The following is a 23,155-nucleotide window of genomic DNA, read 5'->3' as shown; positions in this document are numbered from 1 at the left end:
AAACAATGTTGAAAATTCTTTCTGGCTTTAAACACTATGATTCTAATTATATAAATCACACCTATATTTAATATGCTCATGGTTAATCTGTGTTTCTGAATAGTCTCAGAGAACTGAGAGCTGAAGACAAGTTTCTGAAATATGGCTTCATTTCTTAGTTATCCCTTGTTTCAGTCAAGGTAAACCATGTAATTTACTGTTCCACCAAGAATACCCTTCCTCCATTTCCATCTGTTGAAAATCTATCCATCCTTCAAGTGCCAGCTGAAATGCCACCTCCTCTAAATAGCCATTCTCAGTCTTTGGGGATTTAAAGTGCGGATGTATTAGACTGCTGGGGGGTTGGGATTTGGGCGAAGTATCTGTGCTAATGAAAGGAAAAGATGTAGGATAAGAAGAAGAAAGGTTGCAGGGAACCATGTATAGGAAAGGTAAGAGAACTGTTAGCAGTGTTGTTGGTGATGGGCACAAAGCCTTCCTCGTGACAGGCAATAGCAAAGTCACCAGATTATATTAAATGTTGCCCAGCTAGTAGGAGTGAGATGAAGATTAAATGAGATAACGCATGTAAAATATCTACTACACTGTCTGGAAGGGCAGCAACATGATAGTTCCTAATCTCTTCCTTCCATAGGCAACTGGTCACCTCCTTCATGCTGAAGAAAGCTGCCATCCTGCCCAGGGAGGAGTAAGACAAGAAGAGGGGAGAAGAGACTCTGGGGGGAAAAAGAAGTCAGGAGGAGATATATGGGAACACAAAGAAAAAACGAGAGCCAGGGTACACAAGACGAGAGAGCAAAAAGAAACGTAAGGGAGTGACGGCGAAGAAGAGGATAGAAGGGTAATGGAAGCAGAAGGGTAAAGAGGGACAAGTAAGAAGGAGAGAATTCTAGGACTCGGGAAGAGAAAGTTCCTGCTGCACTGAGGAATCCGGCCTAAAGGAAGAGGCAACCAGGTGCAGCACCCAAGCCCAGGTGCCAGTCATTTGCCGCTGGGCTCTCAGACCCATTCTCCTTTTGCGGCTCTCACATATTCTGTAGATGTGAGAATCTGTACTCACATCACAGAAACAGCAGACTAGAGGAGCACCATATCTTCACAGATGGTGTTAAACAAGCATCATAAGACGTAGCTTCAAATAATGCAGGGAACATACAATTAGGGATTGTATGTTCCTAATTTTTTCTGTAGGGATTCTGACCGCTGCCCTCTGTCATCTTGTCCACTGGCTTCTCCTGCTTTCCACCACTGGGTGGCCTTGGAGGGTGGGAGGAAGGGAGAAGCCAGGGGGACTCTCATCCCCTACTTTGGAAGATGTCTGCCGCAGTAGTTGCATTAACTTTGTGGCTCCAACTCCTATTGGACAAGCCCTTCAGGGTTCTGGCTGTCTCCTCTCTTTGCCCCTCCAGCCTCAGCGGAGACGGCACGTCCAGCAGTTGCTAATCTCAGGATTGCCTCACCTTACCCTAGTTGAACGTCCAGTTCTTTCAACACTTGTAACTAATTTGCTGCATTAAATTATTGCTATTGAATCACTTGGGAAAGAAAACTTTACTTTCATTGGATTCACTTGCAGAATTCAAAGACACTTTTCCTAATGGGACTGCAAGCAGCGCATCGGAGAAAAAAATCTAGGAGTCCCAGCAGTCAAGAAGGGTCAGGGTCTACTTCAGTGTTTGATCAGACAGCGACAAACCCACACTACCTAACAGGGCCGGAAGGCTCTTAGCCTAGGAATAAGCTGTAAAATTACTGGGTTCATGTCTACTTTTTCAAGATTTACTCTATTCTCTTTGATCACCGCCAGCCTTGGCTTAAGGAACATCTCTGTAGAATTCAATTTTATTCCTCAAGGGTTACTTTAGCGCCCATTATGAGTATGGAGGGCACATAGCTAGGTGTGGTGGGGAGGAGATATAGAGACGCAGGAAAAATGGAGGGCATGCTCAGTTTTTGGAAGTGTTTGCTTTCTGCAAGATGAGGTTTGTGGACCTGTCAGGAGACCCTCTTGATAAAGACTCCTGAACTTTTCCAGTCCCACCAGAGCTGCAGACACTAGGAGGCAATATTAGTCTTACAGCTTTCATTTCTCCCAACACCAGAGCTCTGTTAAAAGCAGACTCCTCTTTAAGGAATCCACAGATCAGAGAGGGTACAGCACAGGCACACAACTGACCCCCAAGTCAGAATGATGCCAGCCACAAGGGGGGATTCTGCCTGGGGGAGCAGGAAGACTGCACAGATATGGTAGGAGATGGCTACAGGAGCTGAGTCCAAGAAAGTTTGACAGGTGGAGGCAGCTAAGGGGTTTTCTGGCAGAGAACAGAGCAGGATCAAAATAAAGTGTCAAACGACAGACACATTTCAGGTGTTGTCTGTAAACGGAGGCTTTGGGGTGAGGGTAGGGAAGTGCAGGGGAGACTGAAAAATGGAGGCCCAGCTATTGAGGACTCTGAGAATGAGGCATTAAGGCTCGAGGCCATGGTGAGTCATTGGAGGATCTTCAGCATCAGGGCGGCAAGGTCACTTCTGGTGGGGTGGCGGCGGGGGGCGGGGGGTTGGGGGTACTTTGCGATTAGAAGCAAAGAAGCTGGAGGCAGGAAAAGAAACTGCGAGCTCTGGGGTGGAGGGCAGCTTATACGGGAAGCCTGGACTTGACCATCGCCACGGAGGCATACTGACATTCGAGCTGCCTTCCATCTATTCAAGGGCACGCATCCTCCGTCTGTGGGGGGAGAAGGTGCCCCCTCAGCGGCTGTACGATTCGAAGTCTCCAGCCTGAGAAGTTTCGAATTTCTCCTTGCCAAGGTCGGGCCACTACAGGTGGGCGACTGCGAGCCCCGAGCGAACGCTTGGCTTTACGCCCGCCCGGGGCAGCCGCCGCGGCTCGTCCCCTCCAGGCCTGGGCACCGCCGTGGGCCGTGCCCGGCAGGGCGCTCCGGGAGCTGCGCGGCCGCGGCTCGAGGAGGCCTGGCGGGCGGCGGCGAGAGGCTGTGCCCCAGTTTGTGTCCAATCAGGGAGTGCGGGCTGTGCCCCGAGCCGGGCAGCAATGCGTAAACAAACCCACGGTAACTCCTCCGCCCCCTCGGCGCGCTCGCCCCGCGCCCGCCGCCGCCAGCGCCGCCGCCGCCGCGGGCTCTGCTCTCCTCGCGCCCGCCCGCCGGGCCGGCCCAGCCCCCGCCCCGCGCCGCTCGCACCCCCGCTGCCCCGCCCCGCCCCCGCCGGCGCGGGCTCCCTCACCTACCGCCCCACGCGCGCGCGCTCGCGCACCACGCGCCCCGCGCGGCCCGCCCGGATCGTGGCCTCTCGAGAGCAAGGTAAGGGCGATGCGCGGGGACCCAGGCGGCTTCCCCGCCCGACGCGGCCCAGGGAAGTTTCTGGCGTGGCTGTTTTCCGCGGGGCCGGGGGGAGGCCCCGGCAGCCAGGCGAGCCCGGAGGGCGGGAGGGGGCCGCCTGGCGCCCCGGGGTCACAAGTTGCCTAACCTGACCTCGGTGCGGGCCGGTGGGCGGCGCGGCCGGGCTGGCGGCGCGCGGAAAGGGGCTGGAGGCGCGGCGGGGCCGGGCGCCGGGCGGGCAAGGGGAGGGCCCCGAGGAACTTTCTCTTCCCCAGAGGGGCGCCTTCCAGTCCTGGCCGCGGCCCCGCCGCGGGAGCAGCGGCTCCCTGGCTGGAGGGAGACCATGAAATGTGTTTGAAGAAGCTGACGCAGTTTGTGACGCTCGCGGCTTCCTGATGGGGACCGGCAGCAGCGGCGCCTCCGCCAAGGAGGGACGACCCGAGTCGGCGCTCGGGCCCTTCCCCCGCCGCCAGCCGCGCGCCCCGGCGCCTAGTTTGGGGGCCGCTGGCTCTGGGCGCGAGCATCTGCTCCCGGCTGCGCGCGTCGCTTCCGTTTTGATTAGCTCAGGTTATTATATAAGATGTCACGGAGAGGAAAGGGGCGAGCGAGAGGCGCGTTGGGGAGGGCGCGGTGGCCTTCCGCGAGTGGCAGGGAGGGGTAGGGGGCAGGACCGGCGGGACCCACCTGTACGCCCTCCGCGCCCCCTGCGGGCGCTGCCCGCGCGCGTGCTGGGGTGGTGGTGGGGGGGGCACGGACGGACGTCCCCGCTGCTCCCCTCCCCTCCCCGCCAACACTCGGGCAGCGGCCGAAACGTGCTATTTTTTCGCTGCCACCTCTCCTGGGTCTACAGGTTTCTGGCCCCAGGCGTTTGTACTTTGAAACATTTGTTTAATATTAAGGAAGCTGCGTGTGCGGCCGTCATAGTACACCCGGAACGTGTGGCCGTGAGCTCCAGGGCGGTGAATGAATCATCGCCCCGCGGACCAGGCCCCGATGATTCATGCGGGGTACACACGCGCGCGTACTCGCTATGTACCTCTGACCCAGGGAGAGTGGCCCCTCTGCAGTGATGACGCCCGGAGGGGCGGGGAAGACTTAGTGCAAAAGGACAGCGGGGTCCCCCCCCTTCCACAGTAACTTGTCGGGGAGTCAGGGACGCCCGGAGGGGCGGGGGAGACTTAGTGCAAAGGGCAGCGGGGTCCCCTCTTCCACACTAACTTTTGGGGGGTCAGGGTCCACACATTCCCCAAGGGTTGTTTCGCGTTCTTGAAAGAGTTACAAAATTCCACCTGGCTACATTAATCGGTTGAGGAGCGCTGGTTCGCTGCAGGGCTGGGTCCTGTCTCATTCAGGATTTGGTGTCAAATGAGGGAGGTATCAGACTCTGAAGGAATCCTCCTAGTAATTGCGTCTACCTAAGTAGCTCTGAAGTAATTAGAAAAATTTTAAAAGTGGATCTTAAAAGAAGACTCCTTAAGACTAGTTTTTTGAGGGTTTTTAAAAAGCCAGATCCTAAAAGGAACCTCGGTTGCCATTCATGAATACAGAATTTTTCCCACTGTGATCACTCTCAAAGATTAACTTGACTCATTCCCACCTCACATGGGTAAGACTGAATAAAGTTTTCTCATCATTTAAGACTCACCTCAAATGGCATCTACTCAGCCAGGCCCTCTTGATTGCCTTCATTATCTCCTGTCCCCTCCCCCCAGGAGCCACCCCATAGTACTATTTTATTTTCTTTACTGCGCTTAATCGCTATCTGATCTTGCTTTGTTTAGGAGTTCTTTAAGTCTGATCTCTTCTTACTGGAATGTAAGCTCCACTATGGTAGGGATTTGGGCTGTTTTGTTCACTGCTATAAACCTAGCACCTAGAACAGTGCCTGGCATATATGAAACACTTAGTATTTGTTGACTCGTGAATGAATAAACTCTTTTCCAGATTTCTTGGTAGGACTGTTTTTGACAGTTGAAATTCAGTGCTTTTTTTTGTGGGAAAGTCACCAAGTTGGTGCAGTTCTAATTTTCTTCTTTTTCCTCCTGGTTTTCTTTTGATTGATTTTCTCCCCTGTGATGTTAACCTGCAGCACAAGAAGGGTTTGAGCATCATATCCTAAGACACTTAGTATGAAAAAAGATAAAGCATGTGGAGCTCTGTCAAGAGAAAGTATATTACTATGTAACTTCTGGATGATTAAAACTATTATCTGTGCTAGTTGAAGAAAAAGTGCAGGATATTGAAATGGAATCAGCAAAGTCAAATCCCACAGTCCTATGTTTCCACTCATTTGGAATACTAATATTTCCATTATCTTCTCTCCCCACTACCTGGAAAACAGCCTGAAGTTTAGCTGCAGTTTGGGAAGGTTCATAATAGATACCACTTAATATGAAGGTTTTTCATTTGAGACAGGGTCTCACTCTGTTGCCCAAGCTGGAGCGCAGTAGTGCAATCATAGCCTCAACCTCCCAGGCTCAAGTGATCCAATATGAAGTATTAATTTAATCAAATGAAAACAGGATTTATGCTGCAGAGGCCTTAACTCTGATTTGTTGTTGTTCATGTCGGTAATGCCACAGAAGAGTAGATAAAAGGAGTTATTTTAAATTATATTTTAAACATCTTAAATGGATTCTAAAGGATTACAGCTATAATAAGTCAGTGATATGATGTAAAAAGGATTTGTATGTCATGTTTAATAATATCCCTTTAGAGCATAAACTTTGATAAAGTTTATATTATAAATAAACTTTGGAGGCATGTTAATTAGTCCCAGTCTTGTAGCAGTATTTTCAGAACTCAGTACTTCTGAAGTTAGTGCTGAAGAAGAATGGGCTTCTAGCAGTTCCCTTTCCGTAATAGTAGCTGTGATCACTTGCAGAAGCATAATCTCAAGAGTAAGCTCAGAGACGATAGAATTTTAAAGCTAAAAGAGACCTTGAAATTACTTGGCACAGTTCATTCCTTTTTAATCAATCCTTTTACTAAAGAAACTAAGGCATAGTGAGATGACTTGCCTAAGGTACAGGGCAAGAGTCAGAACCAAGAGTCCTGACTCTCATAAAGAGCTTAAGTGGTTGGACGTTCCTGAATTAGCCAGAGCTGCTATAGGTGGAGAAGAATGGTTTCTATCATTAGTTGGTTGTCTGCCTTTTGCTTGTGAACTCTCAGAGGGAAAAATAATGTCTTATTCACCTTTGTATCCTCCCATGTGCTTGGAACATCTAGGGGCTCAACAAATGCTTATTGAAAGCAGTTGGATAAATGGGTTTTAAGTTGAAAATATATTTAGGAAGTGAAAAAGCAGGAAAACATATCTCCTTTCCACATTGAAGAAGTTTTCTGACAACAGAATTAGATATTGGCAGTAAATACCCTAGAATTAACCTTAGAACTTTTACAATAATGAAACTACTGTTTAATTTTTATGCCTCCAGTTTTTTGTAAAGGCTTAAAACTTGTAAGTGTGCATGTTTGCTTGCTTGGTATAATTATTTACTGGAGAAGCAAGAGACAGGAGTCAGGACGTCTGATAGGTCTTGCCTCTGTCACAGCATCCAATAGAAAAGCCTAGACTTTGCAGCCAGTCAGATTTGGGGCTAAAACACAGCTCTGCCCCTAAGCAGAGCTTTCCACAGCAAGTTACTTAACTTTTTGGAGCATTCTGTCATCTCTAAAATGGGGATAATGCCATCTACCTTGAAGGATTGTGTGAGACTGAGATAATGTGTATATATAACGTGTGTGGTGTGTAAAAGGCTCTTAATAAATGGTAACTGCTATAGTTATGACTACAGACTTGTGTGACCATGGGGGCAGCTTAATCTCTCAGAAGTTTCAGTTTTTTCAATCGGAGAATTGGTGGTCAGAATGGGGGAGGGGAATTACCGATCTCTAAGATCTTGTCCAACTCTATGGTTTCGGGAACCAATAAAGAAATATACAGTTCTCCTGCAATTTTAGTTTAAGGTAATTTATATATCCTTGATCCAACAAAAACTACAAAAATGGTTAGTTTCTAGACCTTCTTAAGAATTTGTCTAAATTAACTTTTATGATAAGTACATTTTCATTATTTTATATGCTATATGGTGGATATGAAGTTAACTTGAATATCTCAACCTCTCATCCAGCTTACTATATACATAAAGCAATATAAGAAGAATACTGGTTAATTAGACATAGATACTCTTTCTTTAAGAGGCTTAAGAGTCATGTAGAGCACATAAGACAGATAACTAAAGGCTGTTTTACATGGGAGAACTGTTAGGCATAAAGAAAATGCTTTGTGAATTCAGAGGAGGAAAAGACTATTTCTAGCCAGAAAAAAAGGTAAGACTTAATTAGGGAATTTTGAGCAAGGCCTTAAAAAATTGAGACGACTTCAATCGGCAGAGGGACCAGTCTGTGCTAAGACTTGAAGGTAAGGATATATGAGCATGTCCAGGATTGGAGAAGAATGTGGTTAAACTGGAGGTTGAGGAGCCTGGAGGCAGTATAATGGGAGAGAATGCTGCATGGGGAGGGGAAATTAGGACTATATTGTGAAGCATCTTGAATGCTGGGCTAAGGAGACTGTTTAGTAGGCAGTAGATAAGTATCTGAAATATTTTAAATGGGGGAATGATGTGATCAAGGCTATGCTTTAAGAGATTAATCTTCATCACAGGAACCACAGGTAGTCCATTTAAGCTGTTGAAATATTCTCCAGAAGAGAAATGATGAGAACCTAAGTTAGGGTGGAGGCAGATGAGTTGGGCAAGATACTGTAGAAGTAAATGAAACAGAACTTGTTGGCAATTGGATGTAGGAGTTGAGGAAGAAATCAAAGATAGAAGCTGAGTCACTTATGTTGATGCTGGCAAGGATTGAAATAGGAAGGGACACTAGTAAATCACCTGCAAGTAGTGTGCAATCAATAAATATTTGTCTAATTAATGGAGGTGATTATTGGTCTGGATTTGGATGTGTTAACTTGTATGTGGCTATGGACCATCCAGATGGATGAGAGCCATTAAAAGTAGAGAAAGATTTGGGGCATCCTTATGGAGGGGGATGGTGAACCTGTCAGAAAGTTCAGAGTGTGGTGAGCAGAATAAAAGGCTAGGATAGAGCCTTGTAAAAGCCAGTATTTGTGGACTTGAGGGAGACAGGAGGAGGTAGGCAGGATGCTGAGAATAAGAAGCAGGAGGGGCATGAGGAAAAGATTGGGCAAAGAAAGATGAGGAAGGAGATTTTGAAGGATCCTGATAGGGTAGAGGATGGGCTGAGTTGAAGACTGGGAAAAGGACATTAGATTTGTCAGTGAGACCATCATCAATAGCCTTCGAGGAACAGAGTCAGTTGGGCAGTGGGGATTAGTGGGGACAAGTCAGCTAGTTACCTGAAGGATGCTGGCTTGGGAAGGAAATGGAGAAAGCAAATGTAAATCGTGACTGGACTGTGAAAATCAGAGGCTGGGGGTAGGGAGAAGGCAATGACTTGGGGCAAGAAAAGTGTCAATGAAACTTTCTTAAAAACAAAACCGGCAGGACGCGGTGGCTAACACCTTAATCCCAGCAGTTTGGGAGGCCAAGGTGGGCAGATCATGAGGTCAAGAGTTCCAGACCAGTCTGGCCAACATAGTGAAACCCCGTCTCTACTAAAAATATGAAAAATTAGCCGAGTGTGGTGGTGTGTGCCTGTAATCTCAGCTACTAGGGACACTGAGGCAGGAGAATCACATGAATCTGGGAGGCGGAGGTTGCAGTGAGCCGAGATTGCACCATTGGACTCCAGCCTGGGCGACAGTGCAAGACTCCGTCTCAGAAAAAAAAAAAAAAAACATAAGGAAGGCTTGAGAACATTTGTGCATTGTGCGTAGAGTGGTTGCAAGTGCAGAGGAAAGGAATGAAGATCGAGGGAGGACATAGGAGGGCAATTAATACACTAGGCTCTCCTCAAGCAGGAGAGATAGGATGGGGTAACCATACATGCAATTGCCCAGGGCAGTGCCAGTTCACACCAGTTTGTTTACAGTATAATACCTGGAGACAGAATACAGGATAAAAGTGGATAATAATGCCCACTTTTAATCTTGAAAGAGAGCCTGTTTTTGAATAACTGAATTGATTACCCTAATCATGATGCAAATAAAGAAGTTACTTGTGGGAAAATATGGCAGAATATAAAGAAATAAAAGATAGATTGGTTGGAAAGGAAGAAATAAGCCTTTGTTTGAAGATGACATGATTGTTTATGTAGAAAACTGAAAGACTCAACAACAACAAAGAAACCTCCTGGAACTAATAAGCAATTACAGCAGGGTTGTAAGAGACAAGGATAGTATATAAAAGTTCATCACTTTTCTATATACCAGGAATTAACAGTGGAATTTGAAATTAAAAACAATCCCATTTACATTAGCACCTCAGACAAAACGAAATACTTAGATATACATCTAACAAAATATATATAAAATCTATGTGAGGAAAACTATCACATTTTGATAAAAGAAATCAAAGAAGAATTAAGTAAATGGAGATATAGTCCATCTTCATGGGTAGGAAGGCTCAATATTGTCAGGACTTCCCAACTGTATTCATATATTTAATGCAATCTCAGTCAAAATCCCAGCAAGTTATTTTGTAGATACTGACAAACTAACTCTAAAGTTTATATGCAGAGGCGAAAGACCTAAAATAGCACAATACTGAAGGAGAAGAACAAAGTTGGAGGACTGACACTACCTAGCTTCAAGGCTTGCTATAAACCTATAGTAATCAAGACAGTGGTATTGGCAAAAAATTAAACAAATGGATCATGGAACAGAAAAGAGAGCCCATAAATGGACCCCAATAAATACAGTCAAGTGATCTTTGACAAAGGAGCAAAGGTAATACAGTGGAGAAAGGATAGTCTTTTCAGCAAATGGATGAGGCTGAAACAACTAGACATCCATATGCAAAAAAAAAAAAAAAGATTAATCTAGACACAGACTTCACCCTTGTCACAAAAATTAATTCAAAATGGGTCACAGACCTGAATGTAAAACTGTAAGACTCCTAGAAGATAACATAGGAGAAAATCTGGATGACCTTGGGTTTGGTGATGACTTTTTAGATATGACATCATAGGCACAGCCATGAAAGAATTGATAAGCTGGACTTCATAAAACTTTAAAAATTTCTGCTCTGCAGAAGACATTGTCAAGAGAATAAAAAGATGAGCCACAGACTGGGAGAAAATATTTGCAAAAGACATATCAAATAAAAGTCTGTTATCTAAAATATACAAGGAACTCTTAAAACTGAACAATATGCAACCCATTTAAAAAAATGGGCCAAAGACCTTAACAGACACCTCACCAGAGAAGATACACAGATGGCAAATAAGCATATGAAAAGATACTGCACATCATATGTCATCAGGAAAATGCAAATCAAAGCAACCATGATATACCACTATACACAATTGAAATGGCCAAAATTCAGAACACTGACAACAACAAATACTGACAAGGAAGTGGAGCAACAGGAACTCTCATTTATTACTAGTGGGAATGTCAAACAGTACAGCTACTTTGGAAGACAGCTTGGTGGCTTCTTACAAAACGAAACATTCTTACTGCACAATCCAGCAGTTGTGTCCTTTGGTATTTACCCAAAGGAGTTGAAAACTTGTGGCCACACAGAAGCCTGCACACTGATGTTTATAGTAGCTTTCTTCATAATTGCCAAAACTTGGAAGCAACCAAGATGTCATTCAGGATAAACTGTGGTACATCCAGGTAATGGAATATTAGTGCTAAAAATAAATAGCTATCAAGCCATGAAAAGACATGGGGGAAGCTTAAATGCATATTCCTAAGTCAAAGAAGCCAATCTGAAAAAGCTTCATACTGTGTGATTCCAACTACACAGCATTCTGGGCAAGCAAAACCATAGAGTAAAAAGATCAGTGGTTGCCAGGGGTTAGGATGGAGGATGGATGAACAGGCATAGCACAGACGATTTTTAGGGCAGTGAAACTACTCTGTGATATAACGGTGCATACGTGGTATTATATATTTGTCCAAATCCATAGAATGTAGAAGAATACAAAATGCAGATGTGGCATGGAGGAAGAAAGAAGTTAGATGAGAGCAAAAGGAAATTTTGAGTTCTTAAAAGGGAAGTTGATGGCTGGGAGGTGGCTGCATTTGAAATGGGTTGATTCTTTTATATTGATTTGCCAAAAGTAAGTGGAGAGTAAAGCATAAAATTGAAGTGGAGGAGAGTTGAAAAGGTTTGGAAAACTTTGGGTCTGCGCAGTGGGGAGCCAAAGGTGATGAGGGCTTGACAAGTTGCTAGAAGGCCTTAGCCTAGTGATAGGATGAATCACTCCTGTATTTCATGACTTTCTCCAGCAATGCTCAGAAAATTGGAAGTAGAGATGCTGTGAGTATCACTGAAACTGCCAACTCCATATGGGCCCTTGGTTGAGTAGGAAGGCAAGTGACACTAGAGTGTCGATGGGCTGGGAGAATAGCAGGGGATATGAGATTAGAGTGTGTAATGGCTGATTCAGCAAGAGTGAAGGAAAGGGAAAAATTGGAATGTGGAGGGAGGTTCTGAGGGTAGTGGTGAAGGGCATGAGGAACTTTCAGAGTTATTGTGGAGGGATCAGTTCCGAGTAATGACAAAAATTCAAAGTGTGGCTGAGCTTGGGGATGTTGAGTGACACAGGCCAATGGAGGTAGAAGATCATTGGTCTTCGGGAACTATGAGGCCAAAGTATCAAAATGATTTTGTATCGGTGTCAGTGTCTGTCTTTAAAACTATGGAATACACCTCGTAAAGCCTTTCTGAGCATTTAGTCCATAGAGATGGAAAGTACCTTAAAGATAAGGAAGTTGTTCCTTTATTTTAAAGATGAGAAAGCTTTAAAATCCTTTAAACATTTTTAGATATATGTGATTTGCCCAGGATTACAGACATGTGTGGCAGAGCTAGCTCTTGAAAGAACTGGGATCTCTGAATCTCAGTTAATATTGCCCTCTAGGGGCCAGGCGCGATGTCTCGTGCCTATAATCCCAGAACTTTGGGAGGGGGGGGCGGGCAGATCACTTGAGGTCAGGAGTTTGAAACCAGCCTGGCCAACATGATGAAACCCTATTAAAAATACAGAAATTAGCTGGGCGTGATGGCATGTGCCTGTAATCTCAGCTACTCCGGAGGGTGAAGCAGAAGAATCGTTTGAACCCGGGAGGCGGAGGTTGTAGTAAGCCGGGATTGTGCCACTGCACTCCAGCTTGTGCCACAGAATGAAACTCCACTTCAGAAAAAAAAAAAAAAAAAAAATGCCCTCTAGGGCAGAAGAAGTAATTAAAGTATCCACTGAAAAAGATCTTAGAACACTTCCTCACCATACTGAAAGGTAGACCCATGACTGTCATACACCAACCAAATAAATTACTCCACATCTATGTGGAATGGTATGGTGTCGGATGAGAAGCCAGGAATGGATGGGTCATATCTCTCCTTTAAACACTTCCTTAATGGCAAAAAGGTGTTGGTTACCCTTGAACATAAGTTATTGAGTACTCATAACTTTTATGTTTGCACCCAAGTTAAACTAACCTTTGTGGCCGCAGATACTTTGTTATGTCAACTAGAAGTGAATTAAATGACTGAAAGGTTTGCGCATAGGTCCTTAGTTTATTGCTTTCACAGCCATATTTAGTGGATCTCTCCTTCCTCACTGGGAATGTCAGGAAACTCATAAATGCCATGACAGGGACAACTAGCTTTGAGATCCTGTTTTTGAACTCAGAACCTTGAAAAGTAGAAGGTTCTTTGTCCTCATAAAATGTTAAAGGAACCCTTAATTAGATGTATGGAAGTTGGAATTAGTCCTGATTCTGTCACTATTTGTGATCTTACTAATCAATACTAAGTGCCTAAGTTTCCTCATCTGTTGTGTAGGAAAAAATTATATCTGGTCTATCTCCTAGGTATTCAGTGTGAAAACTCTTTGCAAGTAAATAGTGTTATGCAAATGTAAGTTATCACTATTACCATATGGTATGCAACACACACTGTGATGTTTAAGAGCTTAATTTTTAAAGTGTTTTGAATAAAACAACAAAGATGACTATTGAAATTTGGCGGGGGGATTGGTTTAGGCCCTTAAAGTAAATTATGACAACTTTTCTCTTGTTATCCCTGTGATAGTGTATAATAATTCTGGCCAAGTGAGATTAAGGCAACGTGTTTCATGACAAATGAAATTTCTGCCTTTTTATTTCTCTTTTAACCTTAAAAATAGTTTTTGTATTGTAAAATATAACACATATACAGAAAACTTTTGAAATGTAAATGCACAGTTTAATGAATTTTAAAAAGTGAACATCCATGTAACTACCACCCAGCTCAAGAAATAGACCAATTTAATTTGTTTTTCCTTCCATGGGAATCTTTTATTCTTCTGCTAGATGGAGTTGGCTTTTTTTTTTTTTTTTTTTTTTTTTTTTTTCACGGAAGCCATGAGTAGTAGCAGGAGGCAATTATAAGTTTTGGCAAGTCCAAACTATGCACTTCTTTCAAGTGGAGCAAGATCAAAAGTGTAATATTAGTGTTTTATTCAGTAGTTAATCTGGTAATTTATTTCTTATTTCTTAAACTGTGAATTTAGTATTTAGGACAAGTGCTAGGTTTTCAGCCTTGAAGATTAAATTCTTCAGGCTAAGGATCTTCAGATTTGTGTCCTTTGGATGGAAGTAAAAAAATTTGTGATACTCATATGTGAAAAAAGTCCTCATGCTTGATTATTTGTTAAAAGTTCTGATCTTCCTTCCTTTGCCTGTCTTTAGAAGTAAAATAGCTAAGACTCCAGTATTGATGATGACTTTGGGCAGCAAAGGTCTTCTTGGTTAATGCTTGATAGTTATCAAGGTAAATACCTTTGGGCTACTGCATTTTTTTAATGCAGTGAAGCTTTTTCACTGAATCCTTCATGCCACTTCATATCTAACCTACAGTGGCCCAAGTTACTACTTAACTGTAATTGGGCTACAACTTGGGCCACAGTAGGTTGGATATGAAGTAGCATGAAGGATTCAGTGAAAAAAGCTTCATTGCATTAAAAAAAATCTGTATTTTTAGGCTGGGCACAGTGGCTCATGCCTGTAATCCCATCACTTTGGGAAGCTGAGGTGGGTGGATCACTTGAGACCAGGAGTTGGAGACCAGCCTGACCAACATGGTGAAACCCCGTCTTTACTAAAAATACATAAATTAGACAGGTATGGTGGTGTATGCCTGTAGTCCCAGCCACTGGGGAGGCTGAGGCATGAGAATCACTTGAGCCCAGGAGGTGGAGATGGTAGCGAGCTGAGATCACGCCACTGTACTCCAGCGTGGGCAACAGAATGAGACTGTGTCTCAAAAAACAAAAATCTGTATTTTTATTTGTTTGATTATAATCTACTGTAATAAGTCCTATCATGCTTTAAGACTAAGTTAATGAATTAATAGATTAAAAATAGATTAAAAGTCTTGTGGCATCTAGAAGGATTCTCTTGAATGTTTTTTTATGATCAAAAAATAAAGGATAATAAGCATTAAAATAATTGGGAAAGTATCTTATCTAATCAGGCATATCTGTAAAATACAGAAAAATTATGGCTGTTAAAAGAAATTGATAAGGATTCATCTTTGGTGGCAATCTCTGTGGTTTTGAGATTTAGTTCATGGGACTTCAGATTAGAATTTAGTGGATGGAACGCATGTGTTTACTGTCAGTCTCTCCTGCAACACCATTACAGTCATGGTAAATATGAGAAGAGGCAACAGTAGAGAAGAGGCATCAGCAAATTTTTGGAAGATGAAAAGCAAATAGACCTGTGGCAACTGCCTTAGTATAACAGAGGAAGTTGATACCTAAGTGCCTTTAACTGAGGTTGAGAGGAGATGCTGGAAGAAACAGTCACTATATCCCTAAGAATTCCAGAAAGTTTCTGGAATTAGAGGATTTGGAGTGGGGCAGAAGCCTGAAAATGAGGGATAGGTGGAAAATCTGTAAGGGAACTAGACCCTCACTTCACTTCTCCTATGCCATACAGCAAGATGAAGTCTTTGACAGAGACTGGGCTTGTTTTTTCTGAAGAAATTAAAATAAAATAGAGGTTCTGAGTTTAGGGATGCCAGACAAAACAGAAGAGAAAGGTAAAATGATCAACTGAAAAAGGAATTTAATGAAATTCGGCTCACTAAACAGTGAGACTCCATACTCTTCCCCAAGCCCAAACCTAGGATAGGTAATTCAGTCAGGACTGGAGGACTCTTCTCTGGGTAAAATGAGCAGCCTTAGAAGGACTTACAGAAACTGACATTTGAGGTCCAACAATGAAAAAAATTACTTACCACCCATTCTTTCTACAGTGAGCCCATCATTCAACAACCCTATAACCCTCCTCCCTCCTCCCCCTACCCCTGTGAACATGGAACTTGCAGTCAGCTTTTTGATGCTTTGTTCTTAAATGTAAATGAATAGGAGACATTTGAAGAAGGCCTTCAATAAAAAAGGCAAAACTCAAAACAAATGAACAACAACAAAATAATCACACAGAAAGCAGAAATGCAAGGAAAAGAAAATAAAAATATCAGAGACTAGGATTGCAACCCCCGCCTTTTTTTGTTTTCCATTTGCTTGGTAGATCTTCTCCATCCCTTTATTTTGAGCCTTTGTGTGTCTCTGCATGTGAGATGGGTTTCCTGAATACAGCACACTGATGGGTCTTGACTCTTTATCCAGTTTGCCAGTCTGTGTCTTTTAATTGGAGCATTTAGCCCATTTACATTTAAGGTTAATATTGTATGTGTGAATTTGATCCTGTCATTATGATGGTAGCTGATTATTTTGCTCGTTAGTTGATGGAGTTTCTTCCAACCTTGATGGTCTTTACAATTTGGCATGTTTTTGCAGTGGCTGGTACCGGTTGTTCCTTCCCATGTTTAGTGCTTCCTTCAGGAGCTCTTTTAGGGCAGGCCTGGTGGTGACAATCTCTCAGCATTTGCTTGTCTGTAAAGTGTTTTATTTCTCCTTCACTTATGAAGCTTAGTTTGGCTGGATATGAAATTCTGGGTTGAAAATTCTTTTCTTTAAGAATGTTGAATATCAGCCCCCACTCTCTTCTGGCTTGTAGAGTTTCTGACGAGAGATCAGCTGTTAGTCTGATGGGCTTCCCTTTGTGGGTAACCCAACCTTTCTCTCTGGCTGCCCTTAATATTTTTTCCTTCCTTTCAACTTTGGTGAATCTGACAATTATGTGTCTTGGAGTTGCTCTTCTCAAGGAGTATCTTTTTGGCATTCTCTGTATTTCCTGAATTTGAATGTTGGCCTGCCCTGCTAGGTTGGGGAAGTTCTCCTGGATAATATCCTGCAGAGTGTTTTCCAACTTGGTTCTATTCTCCCCATCACTTTCAGGTACACCAATCAGACGTAGATTTGGTATTTTTACATAGTCCCATATTTCTTGGAGGCCTTGTTCATTTCTTTTTATTCTTTTTTCTCTAAACTTCTCTTCTTGTTTTATTTCATTAATTTGATCTTCCATCACTGATACCCAATCCAGCATATAAACAGAACCAAAGACAAAAACCACGTGATTATCTCAATAGATGCAGAAAAGGCCTTTGACAAAATTCAACAATGCTTCATGCTAAAAACTCTCAATAAATTAGGTATTAATGGGACGTATCTCAAAATAATAAGAGCTATCTATGACAAACCCACAGCCAATATCATACTGAATGGGCAAAAACTGGAAGCATTCCCTTTGAAAACCGGCACAAGATAGGGATGCCCTCTCTCACCACTCCTATTCAACATAGTGCTGGAAGTTCTGGCCAGGGCAATCAGGCAGGAGAAGGAAATAAAGGGTATTCAATTAGGAAAAGAGGAAGTCAAATTGTCCCTGTTTGCAGATGACATGATTGTATATCTAGAAAACCCCATCATCTCAGCCCAAAATCTCCTTAAGCTGATAAGCAACTTCAGCAATGTCTCAGGATACAAAATCAATGTACATAAATCACAAGCATTCTTGTACACCAATCACAGACAAACAGAGAGCCAAATCATGAGCGAACTCCCATTCACAATTGCTTCAAAGAGAATCAAATACCTAGGAATCCAACTTACAAGGGATGTGAAGGACCTCTTCAAGGAGAACTACAAACCACTGCTCAATGAAATAAAAGAGGATACAAACAAATGGAAGAACATTCCATGCTCATGGGTTGGAAGAATCAATATCGTGAAAATGGCCATACTGCCCAAGGTAATTTATAGATTCAATGCCATCCCCATCAAGCTACCAATGACTTTCTTCACAGAATTGGAAAAAACTACTTTAAAGTTCATATGGAACCAAAAAAGAGCCCTCATCGCCAAGTCAATCCTAAGCCAAAAGAACAAAGCTGGAGGCATCATGCTACCTGACTTCAAACTATACTACAAGACAGTAACCAAAACAGCATGGTACTGGTACCACAACAGAGACATAGATCAATGGAACAGAACAGAGCCCTTTCTTCCAGTTGATTGAATCAGCTACTGAAGCTTGTGCATTTGTCACATAGTTCTCGTGCCATAGTTTTCAGCTCCATCAGGTCCTTTAAGGACTTCTCTGCATTGGTTATTCTAGTTAGCCATTCATCTAATCTTTTTTCAAAGTTTTTAACTTCTTTGCCATAGGTTCGAATTTCCTCCTTTAGCTTGGAGAAGTTTGATCGTCTGAAGCCTTCTTCTCTCAACTCGTCAAAGTCTTTCTCCGTCCAGCTTTGTCCCATTGTTGGTGAGGAGCTGCATTCCTTTGGAGGAGGAGAGGTGCTCTGATTTTTAGAATTTTAAGTTTTTCTGCTCTGTTTTTTCCCCATCTTTGTGGTTTTATCTACCTTTGGTCTTAGATGATGGTGACATACAGATGGGGTTTTGGTGTGGATGTCCTTTCCGTTTGTTAGTTTTCCTTCTAACAGGACCCTCAGCTGCAGGTCTGTTGGAGTTTGCTGGAGGTCCACTCCAGACCCTGTTTGCCTGGGTATCAGCAGCGGAGGCTGCAGAACAGCGAATATTGGTGAACAGCAAATATTGCTGCCTGATCATTCCTCTGGAAGTTTTGTCTCAGAGGGGTACCCAGCTGTGTGAGGTGTCACTCTGCCCCTACTGGGGGGTGCCTCCCAGTTAGGCTACTTGGGGGTCAGGGACCCACTCGAGGAGGCAGTCTGTCCATTCTTAGATCTCAAGCTGCGTGCTGGGAGAACCACTGCTGTCTTCCAAACTGTCAGACAGAGACATTTAAGTCTGCAGAGGTTTCTGCTGACTTTTGCTTGGCTATGCCCTGACCCCAGAGGTGGAGTCTACAGAGGCAGGCAGGCCTCCTTGAGCTGCGGTGGGCTCCACCAAGTTCGAGCTTCCTGGACGCTTTGTTTACCTACTCAAGCCTCAGCGATGGCAGGCGCCCCTCCCCCAGCCTCGCTGCCACCTTGCAGTTTGATCTCAGACTGCTGTGCTAGCAATGAGCGAGGCTCCAGAGGTGTAGGACCCTCCAAGCCAGGTGTGGGATATAATCTCCTGGTGTGCCGTTTGCTAAAACCGTCGGAAAAGCGCAGTATTAGGGTGGGAGTGACCCGATTTTCCAGGTGCCATCTGTCACCCTTTTCCTTGGCTAGGAAAGGGAATTCCCTGACCCCTTCTGCTTCCTGTGTGAGGCGATGCCTCTCCCTGCTTCGGCTCACGTTTGGTGCACGGTGCACTGCACCCACTGTCCTGCACCCACTGTCCAACAATCCCCAGTGAGATGAACCCGGTACCTCAGTTGGAAATGTAGAAATCATCCGTATTCTGCATTGCTAACACTGGGAGCTGTAGACTGGAGCTGTTCCTGTTCGGTCATCTTGGAACTGTCCCTGGAAGTATTTTAATAACAACTGGTGTAGCTGTACCAAAAGACACAGACAAAATGTTGACCCTGGACATACCTGACTGCAAGGTAAGCTGGGAAAAAACATTGACATAACTATACAGTATTATGAGATGGAAAAAAATAAGTTAGTGTGCAATAGGATGGCCATAATTATATCAATAATGTCTAAAATTAATCAAGACAGCAGTTTAAACATTTAAGAATATGCAATTAAATATCAGAAGAAATAGCTAAAATTTTAAGTAGTTTGCCTTTGGGAGTGACTGGAGAGGTGAGGCAGGGTATTGCTGTTTCTCTTTCTTTTCTTTTCTTTTCTTTTTTTTTTTTTTTTTTTTTTTTTTTTTTTTTGAGACAGGGTCTTGCTCTGTTGCTCAGGCTGGAGTGCAGTGGTGTGATTACAGCTCACAGCAGCCTTGACTTCCCAGGCTCAAGCAATACCCCCACCACAGCCTCCAAAGTAGCAGGAACCACAAGTGCAGTTCACCACACCTGGCTAATTTTTTAAATTTTTGTAGAGACAGGGTTTCACCATGTTGTCCAGGCTGGTCTCAAACCCCTGGGCCAGGCAGTCCTCCCACCTTGGCCTCCCAAAGTGCTGGGATTACAGGTGTGAGCCCCTGAACCTAGCCTGCTGTTTCTCATTTTAAACGTAGTAGTACATTTTGAGTTTAAAAATAATTTTCATGGGTTACTTTGATTAAAAATAGTAAAAAAAAAATGTAATGGTTTAGAAAATGATTTACTTGTGTCCAGAGCCATTCCTTTCAATGACAAAAACTGCAATTACTTTTGCACCAACGTAATACATGAAGCATTATTATTTGGAAGTTAGATTCATCCCCCACAACTGATTTCAGCACTCATTCTATCTCACCATCTTTTGGGGGAGCTTTTAGAAAGTTCAAATGACCCTCCTATCTCAAGATTCTGACTTACTTGGCTTTGGGTAAGCCCTAGGGAATTAGTAATTTTTAAAAGCTTGCTAGCTGCTTCTAATAAGGAGCTAGGGCTAATTCCTCTAGCCCAGGTAGATTAAGCATCTTTGCTTGCTTCCTAAACATCTTTTGTATTCTTCCCATCTTGTCCTCTCTCATTACTTTGGTTTCAAGTCAGGTCCTCTCTATCCTCAGATCTGAACTAGTGTGGTCTCTTTTAAGTCAGAGGAATAGGAGGAAAGCAAGGTAGAGACATGGGATAGGTGAGTTAGATTACCCATGAATAATCAGAGTGGCTGTCAGGGAGCCAATATTTGTTTCTTTAAAAAAAAAAAATCTTTTAAAAATTTATTTTAACTTTAGGGGTACAAGTGCAAGTTTGTTACATCAGTAAACTTGTGTCATGGGGTTTGTTGTACAGATTATTTCACCATCCAGGAATTAAGCCTAGTACCCATTAGTTGTTTTTCCTGATCCTCTCTCTACTTCTACCCTCCACCCTCCAAAAGTGTGTGTTGTTTCCCTCTCTTTACTTCTACCCACACACCCTCCCAGTGTGTGTTGTTTCCCTCTGTGTGTCTATTTGTTTTCATCATTTAGCTCCCACTTAAAAGTGACAACATGTGGCATTTGGTATTCTGTTCCCATGTTAGTTTGCTAAGGATAATGACCTCCACCTCCAACCATGTCCCCGCAAACGACGTGATCTTGTTCTTTTTTATGGCTGCGTAGTATTCCATGGTGTGTATGTACCACATTTTGTTTATCCAGTCTATCATTGATGGGCATTTAGTTTGATTCCATGTCTTTGCTATTGTGAATAGTTGCTGCAATAAACATATGCATGCATGTGTCTTTTTTGTAGAATTATTTATATTCCTTTGGGTATATACTCAGTAATGGGACTGCTGGGTCGAATGGTATTTCTATCTGTAGGTATTTGAGGAATCGCCACACTGTTTTCCATGGTGGCTGAACTAATTTACACCCCTACCAACACTATATAACGTTTATTTTTCTCCACAAACTCACCAGCACCTATTTTTTTTTACTTTTTAATAATAGCCATTCTGACTGGTGTGAGATGGTATCTCATTGTGGTTTTGATTTGCATTTCTCTAATGATCAGTGATGTTGAGCTTTTTTGCATTACATTATTGGCGGCATGTATGTCTTTTGAAATTTGTCTGTTCATGTTCTCTGCCCACTTTTTAATGGAGTGGTTTGTTTCTTTTCCTGTAAATTTAAGTTCCTTATAGATGCTGGATATTAGACATTTGTCAGATGCATAGTTTGCAAAAATTTTCTCCCATTCTGTAGGTTGTCTGTTTATTCTGCTGGTAGTTTCTGTTGCTGTACAGAAGCTCTTTAGTTTAATTAGATCCCACTTGTCAACTTTTGCTTTTGTTGCAGTTATTTTGGTGTCTTCATTATGAAATCTTTGCCCATGCCTATGCCCTGAATGATAGGTTGTCTTCCAGGTTTTTATATTTTTTTGTTTTACATGTAAGTCTTTAATCCATCTGGAGTTAATTTTTGTATATTGCGTAAAGAAGGGGTCCAGTATCAATCTTCTGCATATGGTTAGCCAGTTATCACAGCACCATTTATTTATGCTATTTATGAATAGGGAATCCTTTCTCCATTGCTTATTTTTGTCAGGTTTGTCAAAGATTGGATAGTTGTAGGTGTGTGGTCTTGTTTCTGGGTTCTCTATTATGTCCCATTGGTCTGTGTGTCTGTTCTTATACCAGTACCATGCTGTTTTGGTTACTGTAGCCCTGTAGTATAGTTTGAAGTTGGGTAGCATGATGCCTCCAGCTTTGTTCTTTTTGCTTAGGATTGCCTTGGCTATTCAGGCTTTTTTTTTGGTTCCATGTGAATTTCAAAATAGTTTCTTCTAGTTCCGTGAAGAATGTCAATGGTGGTTTAATGGAAATAGCATTGAATCTATAAATTGCTTTGGGCAGGCAGTATGGCCATTTTCACGATATTGATTCTTCCTATCTATGAGCATGGAATGTTTTTCAGTTTGTGTCATCTCTGATTTTTTTAAGCAGTGGTTTGTAGTTCTCCTTGTAGAGATCTTTCACCTCCCTAGTTAGCTGTATTTTTAGCTATTTTATTATTTTTGTGGCAGTTGTGCATGGGAGTTCATTTGTGATTTGGCTCTTGGCCTGACCCTTGTTGGTATATAGGAATTTGATTTTAGGCTAGTGATTTTTGCATATTGATTTTGTATTCTGAGGTTTGCTGAAGTTATTTGTCAGCTTGAGAAGCTTTGGGGCTGAAACAATGGGGTTTTCTAGATATAGGATCCTGTCATCTAAAAACAGGGATAGTTTGACTTCCTCTTTTCCTATTTGAATGCACTTTATTTCTTTCTCTTGCCTAATTGCCCTGGCCAGAACTTTGAATACTATGTTGAATAGGAGTACCCAGACAGGGCATCCTTGTCTTGTGCCAGTTTTCAAGGGGAATGCTTCCATCTTTTGCTCATTCAGTATGATGTTGGCTGTGGGTTTGTCATATATGGCTTTTATTATTATTTTGAGGTATGTTCCTTCAATACCTAGTTTATGGAGAGTTTTAAACGTGAATGGATGTTGAATTTTATTGAAAGCCTTTTCTGCATCTATTGAGATAATTGTGGTTTTTGTCTTTAGTTTGTGTTTAGTTCTGTTTATGTGATGAATCACACTTACTGATTTGTGTATGTTGAACCAACCTTGCATCCTGGGGATGAAGCCCACTTGATGGTGGCAGATAAGCTTTCTGATGTGCTGCTGGATTTGGTTTGCCAATATTTTGTTGAGGATTTTTGCATCAATGTTCATCAAGGAGATTGGCCTGACTTCCTTTTCTGTTGTATTTCTGCTGGGTTTTGGTAACAGAATGATGCTGGCCTCATAGAATGAATTAGGGAGGAGTCCCTC

General features: G+C 42.9%; 1 protein-coding gene across 6 annotated transcripts in view; it reads left to right on the top strand.

Moving 5' to 3' along the window:
• Window positions 1-2,637: 2,637 nt before the first annotated feature.
• Window positions 2,638-23,155, top strand: part of PCGF5 (polycomb group ring finger 5) — a 124,395-nt gene continuing 103,877 nt past the window's right edge. For 2 of the 6 annotated variants that reach the window (XM_063637870.1, XM_063637867.1), the window contains exon 1: window positions 3,227-3,317. The gene's annotated coding sequence lies outside the window, so the exon portion shown is untranslated. Of the gene's footprint in view, window positions 2,824-3,201; window positions 3,318-23,155 lie in introns of those variants that run through there. The other 4 variants (XM_055274233.2, XM_055274231.2, XM_063637865.1 and 1 more) reach the window with 4 other exon arrangements.

This window comes from Symphalangus syndactylus, chromosome 4, assembly GCF_028878055.3.
Source record: "Symphalangus syndactylus isolate Jambi chromosome 4, NHGRI_mSymSyn1-v2.1_pri, whole genome shotgun sequence".
Taxonomy (NCBI): Eukaryota; Metazoa; Chordata; class Mammalia; order Primates; family Hylobatidae; genus Symphalangus; species Symphalangus syndactylus.
The sequence above is the reverse complement of the archived record's forward strand: the minus strand, read 5'-3'. Positions and strand labels throughout refer to the sequence as shown.